The sequence below is a fragment of the Stegodyphus dumicola genome, chromosome 1 (assembly GCF_044657685.1).
Source record: "Stegodyphus dumicola isolate Sdum_Otavi_A_Nest chromosome 1, ASM4465768v1".
Classification (NCBI taxonomy): Eukaryota; Metazoa; Arthropoda; class Arachnida; order Araneae; family Eresidae; genus Stegodyphus; species Stegodyphus dumicola.
Genome location: NC_140768.1, coordinates 8,117,372 through 8,135,860, shown reverse-complemented (window position 1 = coordinate 8,135,860; position 18,489 = coordinate 8,117,372). Strand labels below are relative to the sequence as shown.

General features: G+C 34.0%; 1 protein-coding gene across 1 annotated transcript in view; it reads right to left on the bottom strand.

Moving 5' to 3' along the window:
- The window catches only part of LOC118188453 (uncharacterized), a 537,164-nt gene extending 521,466 nt beyond the window's left edge, over positions 1 to 15,698 (bottom strand). Inside the window, exon 1 of the mRNA XM_085812498.1 lies at positions 15,580 to 15,698. The gene's annotated coding sequence lies outside the window, so the exon portion shown is untranslated. The remainder of the gene's footprint in view (positions 1 to 15,579) is intronic.
- Between the last annotated feature and the right edge of the window lie 2,791 nt (positions 15,699 to 18,489).

The following is an 18,489-nucleotide window of genomic DNA, read 5'->3' as shown; positions in this document are numbered from 1 at the left end:
GTAACCCAGAAGGGCTATTAATTTCGCTTTGACATTTTGCGTGCAAAACTTGAAGTGTCCGTTTCACCACTTTTCACATTATTCCCACCACATATTATCGCTCTCTGTTATATTTAAAGTAATTAAATAATGAAGAATTTGCTTAAATGTATGCGAGTTTCTCGCACTGTAATAAAACAACGGTACCTAGAGCCATCGAATTTTAAATAATGTAAGTTTCCACCCGAATGTGGGCATCTCAAAACCCAAATTTGGAATTTGTTTTATTATCTATATTATCTATTTCATATCTTGTAAAGCATTTATGAATTTTTGATTAAGAAACTCAACGATTTCAAAGCCAGCAATGGCAACACTGAACGGGGGGAGGAAGAAAGAAACATTTTAATCTCCCGCGCGCGAGACTGTGTATCGGAAATTCTAATGATATGCTGTTTTGCTGATTTTAAATTTTTTGTGATATTGCCGTTGAATTGAATTTTATGGTTTAAGTGCAAAGAACATGATATTTAATAAACAAAGGTAACGCACAAAATGTTGAAAAACGCTCTTCTGGAAGTTATATAAAATCAGAAAGCTTTCAGAATTTTTTACATACATTTATGCAGATTTTTCATTATTCAATTTCTTCAAATATAATGCAAGACTCTAACATTGGGTGGCAACAGTTTGAAAAGTGAACCGACATTTATAGTGAAGCAACGCAAAATGCCAAAACGAAATTAATAGCCCCTGTGGACTAATTACTCTTTTTTTTTTTTTTTTTTTTTTTTTTGTGTGTGTGTGTATTACCTATCTTTTTCTTGCGTACCAGTAGTGGTACGCTTACCATCGGTTGAAAATCGCTGGTCCATTTTTCAGTCCCAAAACATTTCCATTAGAGGGAAAATTTCAGTAATGTACTTTGAACTGTATGTATGTATTTGTAGAATTTTATATGGTTATGTTGCAGTTTAAAGTAATTTACAAAATTACTGAACCGAGACCTTGGCAATCGAAGGTGAAGACTATACAGAGATTCTACCTCTAACCACGAATACCACGATGTTATGTTCTTCGAGATAGGGGAAGAAAAGCCCCTGATTTTCAGCATACTGGTTTGGTTTGTTTCATTGCGGAGAAGCACAAGAGGGCTAGTTGCGTAAGAGAAGCTCTGCCTTCGTGGAAGACTTTCTAAGAGAAACTGGCTAGTGTGCACGTTACACATAGGGAAAATACCATAACGACCGGTCCGTTCGCAAGAACCAGGACCGTTTCGGACACCGGACCAAACTACCAGTATTCAGCGACATTTCATCACGATTCTGGATAATTTATGATTGGTATTAGTAACAAAACAAGTAGTTTTATGGAATCTTTCATTCTTAATTTTTTACTAAAAATTGTTTTAAAAAGCTTTAGTATATTTCACTAACTAATTAAAATAACTAGATTTTACTACTTTTTCTGATTTATTGCCAACATTTGCTAAATTAGATTGAACCGAATGGATTATTTATTGCAAACGTGCGAATAATAGGCACGCGGAACATAATTTTGAATGTAAGAAAATACAGGAAAAAGACAAACAGCTCTTAGATTACAAAATTGAATTGCTAGAAGTTCCCGTGTAGTTTGCAATGACTGGAATACAAATTACCGTCTCAGAAAAAGAGCGCTTAGAATTAAACACTAACTCGAATTTGGGTTTAAGAATGGCTAATTTTAAATGAAAAGTGCTTCCCCAAACATGACGCTGCAGTTAGCATACTTAATTAATTTACTTTTTATAATTGATGCAGGCTTTGAATTTTGTTAAAAATTAAAGTAATAAGACGAAAGCGGTACAGAAGGATGCAATGTACCGCAGCTTTAGTTCTCTTAGCAGATATCCTAATTCCAATACTCCTAAATTTTACCGTTTGCTCAGCCCACCGGCCGAGCGGTAAAGTCGCTGAACACTGGTACTTCGGTCCGAGTTTCGAATCCTGCAAACAGGCTCGCTACATGAACATTTTCGTGATTTTCACCATGCGTAAAGCGTATACGAGCCAGTTTCCTTTCGAAAGTACCCCACGAAAGCATTCCTTCCCTTAGGCAGGTAGCTTGGTGTGTTGGTGTTGGTGTATTTAATTATGGCAAAGCACACGAGGGCTATCTGCCTAAAGGGAGGGGTGCCTTTCGTGGAGGACTTTCTAAGGGAAACTGGCTCGTATACACGTTACACATGGGGAAAACCACGAAAACGCCCATGCAGCCAGCCCGTTCGCGGGATTCGAACCTCAGACCGAACTACCAGTGTTCAGCGTCTTTACCGCTCGGCCGCTGGTGGGCTTAGGCAGGTAGCCGTCGAGGCTTTGCCGTAATGACACAAACCAAAACCAATTTACTGTCTGCTGCATCGTTTTAAATGCTATTTAAATTTATATACTTCTAAAATTCGATTGAGTTAGAAAGGAAAAGAATAGTACAGCAGAATTTAAAATAAAAGTGATAGGTTTATTATTTACTACAAAAGTATTTATATATTAACTATTATTAAATTGACTCATATGAGTTTTTGTTTCCTACAGTATATAAAATATAATGAAAAAAAAAATCTAAAATGTTTCAGATTTTAAATTACGTCCAAAGAATGTTTTTTTTTTTTTTTTTTTTTTCCTTTAACGTTTTGTGTGTTACCTTTATTTATTAAATATCATGTTCTTTGCACTTACTTACACCATAAAATTTAGTTCAAGAGCAATGTCGCAAAATAATTTTAAAATGAGTATATATTTAGAATTTCCGATACACAGTTCGACGCGCTGGAGATAAAAAGGTTTTTCTCCCCTCGTAGGGTGTTGCCATTACTCGCTTTTCAATCGTTGAGTTTGTTACTCAAAAATTCGTTAAAGTTTTACAAAATATAAAATCGATAATAAAACAAATTCCAAATTTCAAACTTGGGATTTCAGATGCCTATATTAGCAGTAGGATTAAGTCATTCAAAATTGGATGGCTCTAGATACCGTTGTTTTATCACAATGCGAGAAATACACATGCATTTACGCAGATTTTTCATTATTTAATATCTTCAAATATAACGCAGAAATCTGTGGACTTTTGTGGCAACAGTTTGAAAAGTGAACCGACATTGTAACCCAGAAGGGCTATTAATTTCGCTTTGACATTTTGCGTGCAAAACTTGAAGTGTCCGTTTCACCACTTTTCACATTATTCCCACCACATATTATCGCTCTCTGTTATATTTAAAGTAATTAAATAATGAAGAATTTGCTTAAATGTATGCGAGTTTCTCGCACTGTAATAAAACAACGGTACCTAGAGCCATCGAATTTTAAATAATGTAAGTTTCCACCCGAATGTGGGCATCTCAAAACCCAAATTTGAAATTTGTTTTATTATCTATATTATCTATTTCATATCTTGTAAAGCATTTATGAATTTTTGATTAAGAAACTCAACGATTTCAAAGCCAGCAATGGCAACACTGAACGGGGGGAGGAAGAAAGAAACATTTTAATCTCCCGCGCGCGAGACTGTGTATCGGAAATTCTAATGATATGCTGTTTTGCTGATTTTAAATTTTTTGTGATATTGCCGTTGAATTGAATTTTATGGTTTAAGTGCAAAGAACATGATATTTAATAAACAAAGGTAACGCACAAAATGTTGAAAAACGCTCTTCTGGAAGTTATATAAAATCAGAATTTTTTTTTTTTTTTTTTTGTGTGTGTGTGTGTGAAAATTGACCCGAAACCAGTTTATCAATCCATCAACGGGATGAACGGCTTTTCCAGCGCACGCCACGGAAGTGAGAAACTCTTCTATTCTAATTTCTTTTTAGTTCTCTTGGAAATCGCAATGTTTTGAGAAACTCAGGTTTGTGATGACAAGGAAAGAAAAATACTTAGTAAGATACCACTCAGATATTATCTACGCGTTGCAGATCAGGTAATGGTTAGTAAAGCAAGCAATCATACATTTAAAAGCTAATCCCTTCTTCTTTTTCTTTTAAATCCCCCAATCTATTCCATGAAAGCTACCCATACGGTAAAGTGGTTAGGGAAGGTAAACCGCTGAGTTGGCTTCTGTCCCAGGTATAGATATATCCATGCAGAATTGGTTATCAACTCGGGGGGAATCAACCACTAGCTTCCAGGCCACAGCCCTGGGCAGCCCCGGCTGAGCAAACGACATTTATAAAATGCAAAAAAAGAGATATACATATGCATAGAAGGCACTTGAAGAAGAGTACAACAATGTACAAAGAAATATATAAATGTGCATACAAGGCACTTGAAGAAGAGTACAATCAAAATATATATATATACATATAAATACAAACTCATATACAGATATATACGCACTTACATACATAGATATTCCGAAACAAATAAAAGTATACATACTCTCACTCATATCGATATATATACACCTATACATATACGTTATCATGATAGTTAAAGTTTACATGAAGCATGCCATTGAGGTACGAGTGATCCTTAGTATAAATTAGGTACCATAAATAAAAGATATAAACATGTACAGATACAGTACAACATTCAGGTACAGTACGAACTTTGTGTATGAAAACTTGGCATAGCATAAATACAAAATTACATATTGAACATACATACTCTGTTACTGACACATTAAACTAGTTTATACAGTGTATGGACAAAAATATGGAAACACCTTGTGAAATGCATGTTTGAAAAGAAAGATTGATTTTAATGAAATATGTGGGTGGCGCTGGCGTTTTTGACTACTGACGCCACCTACACAACTTCGTAAATGTGCTAAACAGTTCAGTTGTTGTCGGAGTACTCTTATGTGAGGTTGTCATTGCATTATGTCAGAGTTAACAGACTTCGAACGTGGGCAAATTGTTGGAGCACGTATGGTAGGTGCTTCCGTAAGCAAGGTAGCCGAGGTGTTTAGTGTTTCAAGAAGTACTGTATCGAAGATTTATTCCGCATATTTGAAAAGCGGAAAAACATCATCTGCTAAATCACAGCGCGGACGAAAGTGTGTCCTGAGTGATCGTGACAGACGATCATTAAGGGCAACTGTGACGAAAAATAAGAAGACCACAGCTGCAAAAGTTACTGCTGAAATGAATGTTCTGTTACCGAACCCTGTGAGTACCAAAACAATTAGAAGGGAACATCATAAACAGGGAATTGCTGGCCGTGCTGCAATTGAGAAGCCACTCATCAGTGATGCTAATGCCCGTAACAGGAAAAGGTGGTGTTTAAGTCATAAAGCCTGGACTATAGAGCAGTGGAAGCGAGTAATAGGGTCTGACGAGTCTTCTTGCACATTGTTTCCCACTTCTGGCCGAGTTTACGTCTGGAGAACGCCATCTCAAGCCTATAATACAGACTGCTTGTTGCCAAGAGTGAAACATGGCGGGGGTTCTGTTATGGTTTGGGCAGCCATATCGTGGTTCTCTGCTAGCCCCATGATAACTGTGTCAGGACACATGACTACCATGTGAACATTTTGGCCGATCAAGTTCATCCCATGGTACAAACTTTGTTCCCCGATGGTGAGATGGTGTCTTCCAAGACGACAAAGCCCCTGTTCACACAGCTCACATTGTCCAGGACTGGTTTTCTGAGCACGAGGATGAGTTGTCCCATCATCCCTGGCCGCCACAGTCACAAGACCTGAATATTATCGAACCTTTGTGGTCTACATTGGAACGGAAAGTACGTTCTTGTTATCCACCGCGAACATCGTTATCTGAACTTGCCACCGTTTTGCAGAAAGAATGGTATAATATTCCCTTGGCAAACATACAGGAACTGTATTTATCCATTCCGAGAAGACTAAGCTGTTTTGGATGCCAACGGGTTTCCTACACCATATTAAGCAAAGAAACATGTTTTTTTAAAGGTGTTTCCATAATTTTGTCCAACCCCTGTATATTTCTAACGTGCATACTGCTAGGCTTTGCAGAGCAATTATTCTGTTTTCAGGTTAATAAATGTCCCATTTCAAGAAGAGTTAATGCCATACTGAAGGTGCGATGTCTATTTCTAAAAGAACTGTGCTTAGAAATGGCATTGTTAGAACCTAATGTATGTTAGATACGACTCAAGTTTGTACTATATGGCTGCTATCTTCCAGCGTCAGAAGAGTAATTGCTAGTACAGTAGTCAGTTATTGTTTTCAGTTTCCGCTGGGCAATTCTGTTACTTTGTAGATTCTGGAACCAATTTGGCCATAATCTGGCTCCTGGTTGCTTGAAGCTGTTAAGTGCTGCGTGTGGGCAGGAGAACACAAAATGATCTGGAAGACCTTCCTCCCCACATTCGCAGTTACCATTCTCTCTCAAGCCAAGGCGGCAGAGGTATGAAGGACCAGTGAGGAAATACGTCATGCAATTGCTATTAGTTTGGATTGTTGTCTTGACCTTGGGAATGAGATTGTAAACACGTCTCCCTGTGGAGTGGTTAGGGGAGCCTGACTGCAATACCAAAGGCCCCGGGTTCGAATCCCAGAGAAGGCATGGATGTAAAAATTTCAGTCCCTTCATAGGAGGCAAAGGTGACCCACCTATTATGTGCCTCCTCAACAAAATGGACACCACTTTTGGCCTTAGGAGAGACCAATGCCGTAATAGGCAAGTGTCCACCATTGGAAAAAAAAATTCCATGAAAGAACCTGCCGATTCTTCCTATTGGGTACTAAACAGAACATAAATATAAAGACTAGAAAAATTCTCACGAATCCAAAACTAACAGTTTCTTCAACGAAGCAAACACTCGCCTGCTACTATATCATTATTAAGCCAATCAAGAAGAGAACAAGTCTCTTTTATAAACTTAGCGCTGAAAGAAAGTTTATTGAAAATATAGACTCATCAGAAGATACTGGCGTTCCAGTACTTGTAATAAAATCAGCGCTGACTTACTGGATCATACCGGATTCGATTGTTGATAGCATAACAGTTTTAGGCTTCCAACATTGTGCTTTCGTTACTCCCTCTTCGCATGCATCAGATAGATGTGAGGGCGAATTTCATTTTAAAAATATCGCCCTGGAGGATGGATCTGTTGTTTAACAAAGGCTGACTACTATCTGAACTTCGAATTCAGCCTAAGGCTCGGTTACTTGTGTAAGTCCTTCATTCCCAAAGGGGCCAATTAGCGGCCGAGCACGGGTTCGAGGTTCGAATCCCGCGAACGGGCTGGCTGCATGGACGTTTTTGTGGTTTCCCCATGTGTAACGTGGATACGAGCCAGTTTCCCTTAGAAAGTCCTCCACGAAGGCATCCCTCCTCTTAGGCAGATAGCCCTCGAGGCTTTGCCATACTCACAAACACACACACACCTCTCATTCTTCGTTAAAAATCCTCATCGAACCTTAGGGCGACAGCCCTCGAGTGACTGAACTGAACGCTGCTAGTTCGATACAGTGAACGGGAAGCATATTTCACAAGTGCACATCAGCGCAGCCACTGAGGGAGGGGTTTCAAAAATGGACCAATGAGCTGCTATTACTCTTGTGACGCTAAATCTTCGTGCATGTGAGCGTATGTTGTTTATGTTTCACAGTTATAAATATATGGCGTAATAGTAGAAATCTGGTATTGCTTTCGTTTTCTGAGTTTAATTAATCGCTGACATTTCACTTTCAAGATTTTTATCACGCATTAATATTTGGATTGATGTTCACGGCGTATTATGTGGGTTAAGAGAATTCAAGTGTATATTTTTTTAAACTGAGATGAGAATGACTGAAATTGTTACAATGAATCTAGTGTTTTCTTATTTCAGTGCTTGCATTCTTTTGATTTTTAAAGTGTAAAATTCAGAATACATATGATCTGATTATATTCATTGTTAAAATTAAAAGTTATATGTGAATAAATTGAATATACTCGTTGTGAATAAGATAAATTCACTCTGCTTGATAAGTATTTCTTTTGTAGACAGTGCACTTAAGAGTGAGCAGTTATTGAATGTGAAATTTAACACACTAAATGCATACGAATACAAATTAGTAAATTTCACTTTGAATAAAATTCTGCATTGGTTATTATTATAGAACATCTTTTTCATATAAATTGCAATAAAAAGTGCTGACTTCTACTTACATATATATAATTGGTGTAAATATTTTTCTGATACGCATGCTTTTATGCAAAGATTGCATTTGCGCTCAGATGTTTATCACATATTTATTTCTTTATCTTATTTACCATTTATTAAGTAATATTTCACATCGATATTTTTGCGAAGTATCCAACATGTGTTTGTATTTATTTCAAACAGGTAGTGAAATCTTCATAATCGCCTATATTTGAAAAGTTTCAGATGCAATCGACGATGCTTTAATTATTTTTTACAGAAAATTGCGTCGCAGAATGTTTTCAACTATCTTGCTTAAATCTTAAAGCACGCGAAAGGTCATGTGACATGGCAGAAATATTATTGGATGCTCATTAGTCCATCCTAGAAGCCACTCCCTTGGTGGCTACACTGATGTGCACTTGTGAAATATGCGAACGGGAAGGTTCAAATAGCATAGTGAACAGAAGGGCTGCGCGGTAATTTTCGTGGCTTTCCCATGCGTAATGTGAAAGCAAACCAAATTCTCTTAAAAGGCGTTCCAAGAAAAAAATCCTTCACGGAAGCAAATAGTCCTCGCAAGCTTTGTCCTAATTTAAATAATCGTTTTGGCATCGGAAAATTCTTAAATGTAGATTAAATTAAAGATTACACGCAAAAAAGGAGTCACCGAAATTTAAAATATTTGTGTGAAAATCTGTAACAGTGCAAACGTTGCTAATTAAATCAAAATCTTTCAAAAAAATATAAAATTGAAAGCTTTTAGATTTTATATTACGCCCAAAAGGGCTTTTTTTAACATTTTGTGTGTTACCTTTATTTATTAAATATCATGGTCTTCGTACTTAAACCATAAAATTCAATTCCACGGCAATATCGCCAAATAATTTAAAAAGAGCATATCTTTAAAATTGCCGATGCACACTCTCGCGCGCTGGAGATAATTTTTAGGGGGGGGGATACAGTGTTGCCATTGCTCGGTTTGAAATCGTCGAGTTTCTTAATCAAAAACTCATAAATGCTTTACAAAATATGAAATACATAATAAAACAAATCCCAGATTCGGGCTTCCAGATACCCATATTCGGTTGGAGACGTACGCTATTTAAAATTGGATGGCTCTAGATACCATTTCACAATACGAGAAACATACATACTACAGGTTCTTCATTCCTTAATCTCTTTAAATATAACACAGGACGATAATATTCGGTGGCAACAATTTGAAAAGTGATTCAGACTTTTGCAGTTTTCGACGCCAAAATGCCGAAACGAAATTAATACCCGTTCTTGGTTAACAATATCTGAAATCCATCGAGAGTTATTTGGATGAAGGAAAAGCTTTTTCATAAAAATAGTCAATAAAAGAACATTGAATTGAATACATAAAACAATTTGAAACATCTCACCTGAAACACTGTAAAGTACGCTGCAGTTTGAATTCTCAGTTATCAGAGTTTTCTTTCATCGTATTACTTTTTTTGGGAAGACATTTTTCAGTTTTCCAGAAATTTTTTCATGACAGGCAATTTTCATTTTCCCTAATTATTTGCGTCTTTAAACGACCAAATTAATAAATTCGCTCTGGATAAATAGATTTTTTTTTATTAATTAAATTTTCGTTAGCCAAATTTAGCATGCCAAAAAAAAGCGATAATTAAAAAAAGCGAAATTGGATAATTAAATTATACGCGTTTTTTCTTGCATTTTATTTAAACTTATTGGATTGAATTAAATCTACTTCGCCGACAGCGCATAAACCACAATAGAATAAATGCATTCTTTAAAATTCACTCTAGTATTTGTTTACCATAGCGACACTCTATCACTTAACGGTATTAATAATTATATAACAGTTAACTTATATAATAATTATATAACGGAAACTAAATTAACTGTTATATAATGCAATAATTATATACCAGTTAACTTATATATTTCGTTCATATTATAACTCACAATGCACAAAATATATATCATTTAAAGAATAGAATTATCTAATCGTTGCCACATGTTCTATTCAAATACTATAATAAATCTAGAATGATGTATAAAAGAAATTAAGCAAACAAAACAAAAAAGAAACAGATTTTCACAAACGATTGAATATTTCTCATTTAATTAATTCAGTTCTCACTTCGCGAGAAGGCAAAAATACATAAAAACTCAAAATATCTATATTAAAAATTACGAAGTAAATTTCAAACGCTTATTTCCTCGAAAAAATTCCAGAAAGAATTAAGCATGATTTAATTGGCAATAATAAATGAATGCGTTATCTTTGTTGTTGCGAAGCTAAGTTTCTCTAGATTGGCAACAAATCCACTAGTCTCCTGTTTCAAATGTAAACATCAATGGCCGCCATTGAAAACAGGCTCAGCTGTAATTAAACAACTTTAAAATTGCTGATAATTCTAAAAATATTGCACACAGATTTACTAAAGGCATAAAATCCTTAACCGGAAGATAAAAACAACATAATTCAATCATTTTTAAAGCTAAAAATGTACAATTTACCAACATATAAGAGTAAAGAAACTGAGATCACTGAGCCGAGTAACAGAGTGGATATATATATAAATATATTTATATACGTTTGGTGCTGCCGATTGAAACCAAAATACGAGGTGCACATCTACATGTTATAGCAGTCCTATATACAAAATTTCAACGTTCTGAGGCTACTCGTTTTTGAGTTTTGAGAGATACGTACGTTCGTACAGACGCCACGAAAAATTCTCTTCAGAATTAATTTTAAAGCAGTTTTATAATTTTTTTGAAGGAAAAGAGTATTTTATTCTGTCCTGACGTACAGATATCACGCAAAAACATCGTTAAATTGCATTCGATAGCGGTCAAAATGGATATTTTCGTTGAAATATGCTGCCTGAAACTTTTCGCGAATACAATACTTCCTTTTTACTTCGTACAAGGAAGTAAAAATTCATAATTAAAATTGCATTAGCCAGTCTAAGTTATTCTTTTATTATTTCCTTCATTAGCCAAGAAGGACTATTAATTTCAAAACGGCATTTTCTTAGATTCACTTTTGAAACGGTTGCCACCCAATATTATTGCCATGCATTATATTTAAAGAAAGTAAATAATGAAGAATTTGTATAAATGTATATTTCTCGCACTGTGAAGAAACAACGATATTTTATTGTCTGGAGTTATCCAGTTTTGAACTAGAGTCATCCAGTTTTGAACAACGTAGTCCTGCAACCGAACACGGGCATTTGGAAGCCCGAATTTTGAATTTCGAATTTGTTTTATTATGTATTTCAAATTTTGTAAAACTTTAACGAATTTTTGATTAACAGACTCAAAGATTTCAAAGCGAGCCATGGCAACACTGCATGGAAAAAACATTTTTTATCTCCAACGCGCGAAACTGTGTATAGGAAATTCTAAAGATATGCTGTTTTTAAATATTTTGGTATATTACTGTCGAATTGAATTTTATGTGTTTTGAGTGCGAAGAACATGATATGTAACAAACACACAGGGCGTAATATAAAATCCGAAAGCTTTCATTTTTTTAAATTGATTTTTTTACTTTTAATCTTAGTTTCTAAACACGACAGAACAAAGTAACAGAAGGCTTCAAGAAACTAAAAGCTATGTTAATGAATGTCTGCAATGTTACAAGGACAAAAACTAGCACAATAAAATATGAATTTGTCAAAATTTCAACTAACGCACGTTTTATATTGCTCAGATCGACGATGAGCGTGAAGCCAGTTTTAATGTTTCCTGCCGCTACCATTTTTCGCTGTCGATGCAATGACCCAATTGTTTCATCACGTAATCTCTATCATCTGCCTGTTCAGGATTGATCACTTCGTGTTTCGACCATTCCAAAAGGTTCCCCGATTCCCAAGCTATTAACCGCAGCAACCCTTAAAACAACTTCCACCTCTCAACGGGCCTCCAGAGAAATTATTGTAACCATAGCTGATGATATTTTTAGTCCGATTCATGTAGTCTATATAGACTTAATGCTTCAAAAATAACTGTCTGTATCTTTTGAGTTAAAGATACGTTTCTTGCCGAGCTTTTTATTTTTCCCCATTAAAAAAAAAAAAGGTGTGTGTATTTCCCTACTAACCTGCCTTGTATACATATTGCACATGGCAAGAACTGTGAACAAAAATTTGTTAAAACTTCAGGATTACTAAATACTATGTCTTTAAAAAATTATTTATCAGTATTATATTTTTTCACTTACATTTATTTTACATTACATTTTTCACTTACATATAAGGAATTACATGGACTAAAATCTAAGCGACAAAGTAAAATTTCAAGTAAATATGCCTGTTTAAATCCATGCAGTAACCATTTTTGGAGAAATATTTCTCTAGTCATTTAACAAAATTGTCTGCAAAATTTTTTAAATATGTAAATAAAACCTAAGCATTTACTCCCTTAATTAACAATGTTTCATACAATATTAGTGAACAGTTCCATAAAATTACTTTAGCAATATCTTTAACTTGAGTTTTTTACGTAAGAGAAAAGTTGAAATAATAAAAATTTTCAGAAAATACGTTTAATGTAATGAACAGAATACCGAAACAAATAGAAGGAAAAAAAAATATTACCAGATGTGAAAATTAAACTGCAAAACTAATATTGTTTCCGAGAGTTTAATAACAAACAGAAAATTTCAAAATAATATTTTGAATATCACTAATAGCGTTCAAACGAATAATCCTCAGTTTGAAATTGGTTAGATTTGTCTGTGCCACTTTACACATAAACTTCCGGAGTCTTCAACAAACTTCCGATTCATTCCAGAAAAAGAACGGCCAAAACTCTGCTTCTAAACTCCTCTCTTTATGCCCCTTAGGGAAAATGTTTTATTTGATTATAATAAAGCATTCGAATGCAGGGTTCCTCCGTGGAGGATTTCCTAAGGGGCACTGGCTCGTATAGACGTTACACATGAGGAAAACCACAAAAATGCCCATGCAGCCAGCTGGTTCGCCGGGATTCAAACAACCAAGTGTTCAGCGACTTTACTTGCTCGGCTATTGGCGGACCTTTAGGGAAAGTCTGATATTTAAATTACAATCGACTAGTCCAAAATTCGTGTTCACTAATCCACCATTTTCGCTGATTACTGTCTTTCGTAATAAAGAATGAAAAATTCCGATTGATTCTTTGGTCCGAACTTGACAAGCCGCTCGACTCTATGGACAGTTTCTTGATTTTTCCCAAGCGTAAAATCGAACCGTCGGTAACAGAATGGTCAAAGCCGCGAAACACTGGTAGTTTTCCTCTACCTCGATTCCCAGTGGTTAACTGCATTCCTTCTATTTCATTCCCAGCGGCAGCTGCATTCTTTCTATTTGTTTCGGTATTCTGTTCATTACATTAAACCTATATTTTGAATAATCTTATTCTTTCAATTTTCCTCTTATGGAAAACACTTCAATTATTACCAAAGTAATTTTATGAAACTGTTCACAAATATTGTATGAAACATTGGGAATGAAATGGAATAAAGACTTAGGTTTATGTCCATATTTAAAATTTTTGCAGACACTTTTGTAAATGAAAAAAGAAATATTTCTCGAAAAATTATTTTACTTAGTCCATAAAAACATTTTACTTAGTCGCTTAGATTTTAATCCATTTAACATCTTATAACAGCAATAAATGTAAGTGAAAGAAATAAAATTTAAATATTGATAACTAATTTTGTAGAAACATATTTAGTAATCCTGAAGTTTTAACAAATTTCTAACCCATAATGTAAAAAAGGGCAAAACATGTAGTTTAATGATATGCTTATCACCTATTTCTATTTATTTTAAGTAGCATTCTGCGAAATAACATCCATAATTGAGTTATCTGAATTATTTTCCAAATTTTGCATGTCGAACGTACTCCGATACATTAAATCTTAAAGTGTAATCTATTTTTAATTTGTTAATATGCCGATTATAAAATGTTTGGTAAAAGTTTACAATTGGGTGCCCTTTGGCGATTCTTTTTCGACGCCAAGATCGGCGCCAGGAAGGCACAATTTCAAGATGCCAGTTGCACAAAATCAAAATAAGAAGTCAAATAATTGCACAAACTCGATGTTCATGCACACATAGATCTACTTGCATCACAGAATTGCACAAACTTCGGCATTGTGCACTGCCTTGACTGTGTCCATGTACACATCGATCTATTTTCACTTAAAAAAAATCAAGAAGCTAAATCCAAGTTAAAATTATCATGGTAACAAAAATGGGGTGTCATCACCAAAATTGAACAAAATTTATTGCCAATCGAAGGGACACCCAATTCTGTACTACAGGCAAATGTTTTTCTGCAGGTAATTTATCAGTAAGGTATTATTCACTACCTGGCTTTGGACTGTAGCAGTCCTAAGACTTCTTTCCGTACGAGTTTTTTTTTTTTTTTTTTTTTTTTAATATTTTTACAACTTAAAACATTTCTTTGCTCGTTTTATGAAAGCTGCTTTTTTTATGATATGCATAAACCAATTTTATTTCTAATACATTATGATGCTATTCCATACTTCAACCTTACTTATGTCATCAATTAATTCTGGATGTTTGAAAATGCTTAATTTTGCGAATTTAATAGCTAAGCCCAGGATTAATTATTTACGTAAAAATATTCTATCTCAACAATAGAAAAGCTCGCCAGCAGTGTGGTTATGGCAAAAATAATTGGTACTGTTCTGTTATCGGGGCCTAATTCCGAAATGTACGTATATATGCATGTGAGTATGAACGTATGTGCGTGTATTTGTATATGTATACATACACAATATATTCGTACGTACATTTATACACACACACTCATACATGCATACATTTCTGAATCCGGTCCCGATTACAGAACAGTACCAAATAATTAACTACAAAATATAATTAAACGAAATTAGACTATCGCATAGAATAAGACAATATTCTTATTGAAAGTGATGTCATAGACATCTTTTGACATTATTAAACTATGGAAGCAGATTTAGAAAAAGTTTCTTTCTCAATAAAAAGTTACATTCTTAAAAAAAAAAAAAAAAAAAAAAAAAAAAAAAAATACTTCGTAATATTTATTTTTATTAGCTTAAGAAAAAATCCGAAATTTTAAAAGGACTTCAAAATGTCAATCTGATTTTCTAGTAAAGTAGAATACATGAAAATTTAAAAAACAAAGGATTAAAAATTCATAATTTTTTCCATGGATAACATTTTTTTTTCCCTGGGGAAGGTGAAGACGAAAGAGAAAAAGATAAATATTACACATTTTTAGCTATATGACAAACAAAAAATGTTTACATTGTACCGACTGAATAAATAAACAAACAAACAAATCCAATCCCCTTTTGTGTAATCCTCCATTAAAATACTCTTAGTGTGAAATAAATACCAATTACTTTTATGGAAAACAGTACATTAAAATGTAATATTCGTTACTGGTAAAAAATTATTAAAAGAAAAAAAGTGAGGGGGGAGGGAAATATTTAAAATATCAGACTTACAAATAAGACGTCTTCCGCTGCTGTCAATCCACAAAATGAAAAAATAAATATCCAAAAAGAATATCGCAGATGAACACCGAATTCTGCGCGAACAACCTGTCTTCTCTCCTCGAAATCACTCCTCATCTGATGCAGGTAAACTGATTTACTCGTTGCAAATGCTTCCTTGGCGACCAAAAATGTCGCCGTCGCCGAAAATAAACGGAGCGGTAAATGTGCAATACTCAACGGTGTAAAAAATGAAAACACAAGAAGAAGAAAAACTTCGAAAATTCTTATTAAATGCTGAAATTCAGTTATAATGTGCAACAAAAGGACTTAAAAATTAAAAAGCTAAAAAGTAAATAAAAAATTCTGGAGGCTTTCAGATTTTATATTACACCCGAAGCGGCGTTTTTATTTTATTTTATTTTTTTTAAACGTTTTGTTTGTTACTTTTATTTATTTAATGTCATGTTCTTCGCACTTAAATCATACAATTCAATTCAACAGCAATATCGCAAAATATTTAAAAGAGCATATCTTTAAAATTTCCGATACAAGGTCTCTGGCATTGTATCTTTTAGTCTACAAGATAAAAATGTTTTTTTCTTTTTTCGTACAGTGTTGCCATTGCTCACTTTGAAATCGTTGAGTTTCTTAATCGAGAACTCAGAAATGCTTTACAAAATATAAAATCGATCATAAAACGAATTTCAAATTCGGGCTTCCAGATGCTCGTATTCGGGTGGAAACGTTCGTTTTTCAAAATTCGATGGTTCCGTGTACCGTTGTTTTATCAAAATGCGAGAAACATACATACATTTATGCAGATTCTTCTTTAATTTCTTTAAATATTTATATAATATATATTATTTGGTGGCAACAAAATTGAAAAAGTGATTCGTCGTTTACAGTGGATCGACGCAAAATGCCAAAACGAAATTAATAGTCTTTCTGGGCTAACGCGCACTTGTGCTGATATTTCGTATCTTCATCCGCTTTAAAAAAAAAAAAAAAAAAAAAAAAAAAAAAAAAAAAAAAAAACTGATGTGTACACCACATGACTTCCTTGTATTGGAATATTAAATTATACGCATTTTTTCAAATTTATTACCTAGTTACCTGATCGAAGTAATATCCTCAGAACACATTCACTGTAAGACAATGTTGATAAAAACAGCGTGCCCGCTTCATAATGTTGCCGCGCCCCTTTATGCAAGTCGGCCGCTCTTCGAAAAGACAGAAATCTTCATAATGGTGCCGCGGCAAAAGAGCATAAACAAACTGAAGATCAATTTCTCACTTGAAACTAATCGTGGGTTCCCTTATTCCAATCCAGCATTTTTCATAAAGATGCGAATCTGCGTTCCTTTACTGAAGCAGCCAATCCTGCTTCATAAAAATGAGCATTTCAAGCACTGAATAAACTAACAGAATGGTTATCCAAACTTCGGATGCGTCGTGAAATAATTTTCTTTGAGAAATTAAAAGTTATCTGAAATATTTTTTGTGTTGTTTTTGTCATGTGCATTTGTTGAATTATGAATTAATTAATAATTATTAATTGATTTATTTCATTATTTATAGTTGTTCATATTTATTTATTGTTAATTATTTACAACATTATTTTATTCTGCATTTCTTCTTTCTTTTTCACAGAGAGCAAATTTTTCTAAAGAATGCAGACAAAGCAACTTTTTGTAAATAGAAATTATAGATATAATATTATAATTAATAGAAAGTCTTTTTCTCTAGAGAGTTTGTAGGTCTGGACGCTAAACAATTTGGCAAAACACTAGAAAAAGAAAATATTGTGTGAGAGGGATGGATTCGATGCATTCCATTAGTAACAGTAAAAATGGTTTTTACTTCCTTTTTACTTGTACGAAATAAAGGAAGGATTGTAATGGCGAAAAATTTCGGATATCAGATTTCAACCGAAATATACATTTTGGCCGTTCTCGAACCCATTTTGACCATTTTTTTGCATTACATCTTTACGCACAGACAGAGTAAAGAACTCTTTATTCCAAAACGGGTTGTAAAAAGGATTCAGAATGGATTTTTTTTAATGACGTCTATACCTACTTGTGTACGTATCTATCTCGCATAATTCAAAAATGATTAGTCATAGAACGTTCAAATTTTGTATATGGAATTGCTTTAACATCTATTTGTGCACCTCCCTTTTTTGTTGCAATCGGCGGTACCAAAAGTTACATATATATGCATACATCAAATCCCCGTACCCACTTTATAAGTCTTTACCCAGTCTTTACCCAGAAATCATATACTTCCAGGTACAGAAGTGTCTTAATAAAAATATTCGTGTTTTAGCAATGTCAAATAAAAAAAAAAAAAAAAAACTTTGGACAAATAACGAAATCTAATAACTTTTAATGCAGGCTTCCAGTTCCTGCACTTACATTTGGAAACATTTTATACTCGTTATAAAAAAATAAAACTATTAGAAGTTTGACCTCTCGTACGACAAAAACTCACCGAGATATTTAATTTCAAAATTTGCAGTTTTGATGTCATTTTCGACTTGCCTCGAGGGATCTGTTGATCAAGTTAGAATAATTCGAGGAAGTAAGTTTAAATGAAGTGCAGCAAAAAATATGTGATCGTACAAAGAAGTCATGTCGCACATTAGATTTTTTATATGTGAAACAGACATATGCATTGACAAATCAAAACCAGATAGTAAAATTACGAAAATTAGAGGGGGGGATATGCCAATCTTAACAGCTGATGGAATATTAAAGATTTATTGCGAGATATTTTTATTAGATGTACGATCTATATTCATTCCCCGTCCAAAAAATGAAAGATTAGATTAAATAAAAAAAGCCTGTAGTAACTGTAACCGCTTATCTGTATATTAATTTCACATTTCGGGGAAAATAGTTTAATTGATTAAAATAC